Source organism: Chinchilla lanigera, unplaced genomic scaffold, assembly GCF_000276665.1.
Source record: "Chinchilla lanigera isolate Chin_1 unplaced genomic scaffold, ChiLan1.0 scaffold00052, whole genome shotgun sequence".
NCBI classification, from domain to species: Eukaryota; Metazoa; Chordata; class Mammalia; order Rodentia; family Chinchillidae; genus Chinchilla; species Chinchilla lanigera.
The window spans coordinates 16,270,971-16,276,751 of NW_004955453.1; the positions used below are offsets into that span (position 1 = coordinate 16,270,971).

General features: G+C 43.1%; 1 long non-coding RNA gene across 2 annotated transcripts in view; it reads right to left on the bottom strand.

Annotated features, from left to right (window-relative positions):
* Positions 1-297: 297 nt before the first annotated feature.
* LOC106149776 overlaps positions 298-5,781 on the bottom strand; it is an 8,223-nt gene continuing 2,739 nt past the window's right edge. The window contains exons 2-3 of one of the 2 annotated variants that reach the window (XR_001236149.1): positions 5,389-5,569; positions 298-955 (exon numbers count right to left, since the gene is read on the bottom strand). This is a non-coding gene — a long non-coding RNA (uncharacterized LOC106149776). Of the gene's footprint in view, positions 956-2,202; positions 2,323-5,388; positions 5,570-5,781 lie in introns of those variants that run through there. The other variant, XR_001236150.1, reaches the window with a different exon arrangement.

Here is a 5,781-nt window from a genome sequence, read left to right on the forward strand (position 1 = left end):
TGAAAGCTTCCTTTCTGCCTGTGCACGTCAAACATGTTCCAAACGAAGGTTCTCACCATTTACACCCAAGCTGCTGCCGCGGAAAGAATTCTTCACTTCTTACACAGCCACTTAGTAAAAGAGGGCAGCCAAATTAACCACAGTCTAGGGTACTGCTAATGGTAACTTTGTGCCTCAGAGCAAAAGGCAGAGTCATGGTGGCAATGTCAATAGAAGCAAAGTGACCCAGGAGAGAAAATTATTCTGACTATCAAGTTGAGTTATTTGCTTGTATTGTTTGCCATGTTACTATCCAAGTCCTGGAATAACTTGTTTTTTTCTTGAAAAAAAATAATAATACATGAACAGTTTCTAACATTAATTGCCCCTTGGCCTCGAACAGGTCCCTGGCTGACCACCATCTGTTCTGGTGTAAGAAGATTGAGAATACAGGCTGACAAAGGCTGCCTAGTGTTATATCCGGTCTCAGCCACTCGCTGGACAGGCCCAGGACACCCACTTAAGCTCTGTTAGCCTCTGTTTCCTCCTTAGTGATAGTCCTTGCCTCCCAGGATGATCGTGCAGAGTAAATGAGGGAAAGCCCACAGTTCAGTGTTTGACATGCAGTTAACACTCAAATATCAGCTAGTATAATTTTTAATATTATTATCACTATCATTATCACTGTGTCAAGAAAGTAGCCTACTCCCCAAAATGTAATTGTCAATATGGGAGAAACACCAGGGAGAGGCTGGGGGTGTGGCGGCAGAGTAGCCTGTATCCAAAACAAAAGAGAGGCATCTGAGAACTTTTAACGGCAACAAAGGACCGGGAGGGGAGGCTGAGCTGAAAAAGTAGCTTCATGTTGCATTTTCATGAAGAGATGTGGGGAGGAAATGCACCGATCTCCGGGACCTTTCAAGGCAGGAGCATTTGCAGCTGGCCAGAGGTGTGGGAAGACACGACGATGGCACATCTGTGGGATCAGGGGAGAGCAAGAAATAGAGAGTAAGACAGTGAGAAGTCCTCTGATTGAAGTAGATGGGAGTTGCAAGATGCAGAATGCTAGCAGGAGCTTCACAAGTTTCCAAAGTGATCCATCCAGAGTACAGGGTGTGTTGGTTTGGGGCTTATTTTGCAAGGGGAACAACATAATACAGGACACATACTTCATATGATTATTTATAAGTCATCCAAAGAACAGTATACAAAAGAGTACAGGAAATCTGTCCACATACTAAGACCAAGGAATCCAGCTGAGGGCCTGGATCCCACAACAATGTCCTACATGAGTTGAGCTGAATACCCAGAGCTCGTAACAATGCCTCCCATGAATCCAAATGGAGGTGCAGAGCCCATGACATCTCATGCAGGCCTGTTTCATGGATCTGCTGGAAAGGCCCAAAGGTCAGTGGTGGATACAAAGTCTGTGCCAGCAGGATGGAGGACCCATACTAGCAGGCTGAGGGATCTGCACTGGAGCCAGGAAGTGATGCTCAGAAGAACCAGAGCTCCCCCAAAAGGTACCACAGCCATCCTCGGCAACTGTGAGGTCCCGAGCTCCTCCGATGACCAGGATGGCCGAGTTCCCGTCAGGGAAACCAACGCAGCAAGCTTTTCCTGGAGGCTGGCAGTGCACCATCTTCCCCTCCAGAACCAGGAAGCAATGCTCAAAGTGAGGACCAGAACTCTCCAAAATGAACTGAAGCCATTCTCAGTGCCAGCGAGGTCCCGAGCTCCTCGGAGGATGAAAACAGCCAAGTTCATCAGAAAAGTCAGCTCCCCACTGCCTCTCTCAGCTCCCAGCAGTCTCTTTCAGTTCCCAACAGCCTTCTTCTTCTTCTCCAGGTCTGCCTCTTATGCTGCTGGCAACAGTCCTCAGGTGGGCCTCCCACACCCAGCACCACACTTACTCAGTTCAGCTGGGGGTTATAAGTTGACCACCAGTTATCAATCCACTACACAGGGCCTACGGAGAGCAGTGCAGAAGAGCCAAAGGCAGGCAACAGGCAGAGGGCACAAGCAGCCAAGGCCATCACTTTTTCATGTATCTTGGCTGCTAAGGACCAAGGAGAGTTAACAGATCCAAGATTTCTGGGATTGAAGCTCAAACTACACTATTTGTATCAGTCAGGGTTCACCAGAGAAACAGACTTAAATATATATATATATATATATATATATATATATATATACACATAATTTGTAAGGTAGGCTTACAGTGGTTGCCTGCAGAGCAGAAGAATGCAGGAGGACCATCTGTGCAGAGAACCAGAAGATCCAGTCAAAAGTCAAAATTTGCTGCACAGTCTTCTGAGAGCTGGTATCAGGAAGCTGAAGATTCTGTGTTAAAAGGTTAAGAGTCTGTGCTGGAAACCTGGAAATGGATATCTAAAGGCAATAGCAAAGACTGGAGTTCCACTGAAGAAGCAGAAGTGAGATTTCTTCTTCTTTCCCTTTTTATTCCATCCAGGCTATAAGCTTATTGGTTGTTGCTACCCGCATCTAGGTTTGTTCTTCTCTCTTCAGTAAGTCTACCATCCAGACCCACTTAGAACTGTGCTGAATCAGTCCACTAGGTGTTTCTTATTCAAGCTGACACTACAGTTTACTATTATGCCAGTTTATACTAGAAAAGTCTAGGTACAGTGGAGAGCATTCAAGAAGAGAGGTCATCATAGGGTTGGCCAAGAAAAAAGATTGAAGAAAACATAGGGAGTCAGGCAGTTCAAAAAAAATTTTAAAGTCTAAATCTCAGCAGAGTCAATGGGCTGGGGTCTCTTTCCATAATAAAATCAAAATCAATAATAAAAGAATGGGGAAGCCCATTCATAATCATATATATTCTATCCCCTAGATTTCTAATACCTCAATCATGAGCAGTTTCCTGGATCAAAACAAAGTGTTTGCCCTTGCATTGGTGCACATGTGTGAGTGTCTGTATGTGTATATGTGCTCATGTGTGTCTGTGTGATTATATCTGACAAGATAGGGAATAGGTTTGCTACTAGAGAAGTAAAAAGGCATCAGAGGGAAAGGCTGTTTGCCTTGATTCCACCCATGGTTATGTCTAACAGATCTTGCCTTAGGTGTGTGATCAGATGGAAAACCTTACCACTGGGCTGTGAGATGCAATGACTCTGCTTTGTTGTAAGCTAAGCAGTTCTTGCCCTTATCATTTTTCAGAGAAATCTAAATTTTATTTGAAAGCTAATCCTTATCTTTTCTAGAGTCAAAGCAATGAGTGCCTGCCTCTGCCTCATACTTGCATAATATTTCCTAAAAATAAGAAAATGGGAAAATAACCTGGGTAGGGCTCTCTGTCCTCCCACGTGGTCATGTTTCCATCTGCCCTGGAAATTCCTCAATTTTCAGGAAAATAAAACTTTATTTAAGCAGCAATTGAAAATGATGAGTAAGGTAGATTTATGGGTTGCACAATAGGAGATATAATTCCAAATCCAAAATAAAAGGCTTTTTGAATTATCTATGTACTTTATCTTACCCCCCTCCCATGCCAACCCTCATTAACATTAATGGACAGTGATGATTTATGATTCTAACGACTGTTTCTGGGAGGCCTGGTGTCCTCCCCTTGTTGTATCCCTTGGCTCCAGACAGACTCTCTTTCCCTTCCCTGTTCTCTCTGACATGCACAATAGGACATTATGTCCTGCTTTTTGTCTCTTCCCCTCAATTACCTCCCTCATCTTCAGGTTGCCAGATGAGTATGGTTTGGCAGATGGAGATTTGGCTGCCAGCAAAGAATTGTGTGATGTTACTTTGTGGCATTTCTGCTCTTCCTCTAAAGTGTCACCAGGGCTCAAGAAAATGAGATCATTCCGCCCCTTTTCATGGCTCTATTGTCTTACCACACACTTCCTCCACTCTAGCATATGATCTTTACATATGAGAACTAGCCAGTGAGTGAAGAGATTGAACCAGGACTCAGAGCAGCCCCTAGAAAGCTGTCCAGGGAAGACTATGCAGAGGAGGGGAACCTTCTGGTCTGTTTGTGAAGACCTCTTTTCCATTCAGATGCACCACATTTAAATATCTCTTACGACTCACAATGGCTAATACCTACAAGTATTATTAACCAATGGAGGACGTAGTGAAAGATGGCCAAAGATATCCTTCAATACAGAGAAGTGAATTCTGGGGATTAAGAAACATAGGAGAAAAGAAATGAAGGAAATGGTGAGAAAGGAGGTAGGTGAATACAATGAAATGAAATTGAAAAAAATAGGAAAAAAGACAAAGAAAAGAGATGTGAAGAAAGTAAAAAGGAACAGTCAATCCTCAATGCAAAGCATACTATGGATTAATTTTTTCTAGTATTTATTCGATAAGCATACTGAATACTACTATGACTAAGTGCTCTGTTAGACTTTGAGACATATTATCTCATTTAATTCTCATCACAGTTCTGTGAACTAGACATGATTCCATTTTTACAGCTAATTAAACTAAGATTCAGAGAGTTTAAGAATCCATACTGGTTTACACAGTTAAAGGCAATGGAGCAGGTACTGGATTTCATATCTACCCAGATTCACTGCTTTGGCCTTTGTATTCCAAATTCCCATGCCAATCATTCTATCTATCAAATATTTTTAATATCTCAGAACAATGGACAGTGATAAACCCAGATTTTAGAGTCATTAGCTCTGTCTGACCATTCTGGTCTCTTGCTGATACAAACAGGTGCCTCTTAGTTTCCGCTTCTCAGCTCCCATGGCTGGAATAGCTTTAGATTATAGTTACTAAGATATTTATCCTCCTGCCCTGAACACATTGCACTTAAGACATTCTGTTATTAAGAGAAAGCAGAGCTACCTGGGCCATGAAACCAACTCCAAGGGTTACTTTCAGGAGCAGTATCTAGCCTTGATCACCCAATCTTTGCATACCTGAGTTCTTTGTCCCCTTTAAATAGCTGGAACTGGAGGAAGTATGATTCATATTTTTACATCTTACTTTTGTATCCTCCTCAACCCAGAATCCAGTCCTATTTTTCTCAGTCCACACTTGAGCCCAACTTTGTTCCACTGAGCACGTAGAAAGGCAGACTTTACCTTCTACAGCCTCCTATTTCACCAAAGCATTCACAGCAAGCCAAAATCAATAGCTGTTGAGTTCCTGCTATGTACCGTGCTTAGACATGGTCCATCCTCTGTAACCTTTACATTACAAGGTAAGTATTCATAAACCCATGTTGAGGACATTGAGAAGTTGAGTACTATTTCTAAATTCACATAGCTAGTAACTAGTGGAGTTGGGACAGGAACACAGGTCTGGTTCTAACTTGTTTCCTTCACCACCAAACCAGATGATTTCCCAAAAGCAAGTAAGAAAATAATGAGTGGGTGGGCAGACAGCCTAGGCCCAAGAAAGGCTTGCTCTTACCGACAGGACAGGCGGCAGGCAGGAAGCCATTATCCAGGGTTTGAGAAGGCTCCGAGAAGTCTCCAAGAGGCTTCATGGCAAACCACAGTGACCTTGCATACTGTGGTCTCTCTCATCTTCCTCCACCATCTGACAAGTCCCAACGCAGATACCACCCAGCCTTTCAGATCTCAGCCAATTTCTGTCAAAGGTTAAAGGAAAACCTGTGTGAAATGAACAACTGTCATGACCTTTTTGGAGAGTGGAAAGTAGAGAGGGAGCAGATAAAAAAGAAAGATGGAAGGAACAAAAAAGGAAAGGAAAGGAAAGGGAAGGGAAGGGAAGGGAAGGGAAGGGAAGGGAAGGGAAGGAAAGGAAAGGAAAGGAAAGGAAAGGAAAGGAAAGGAAAGGAAA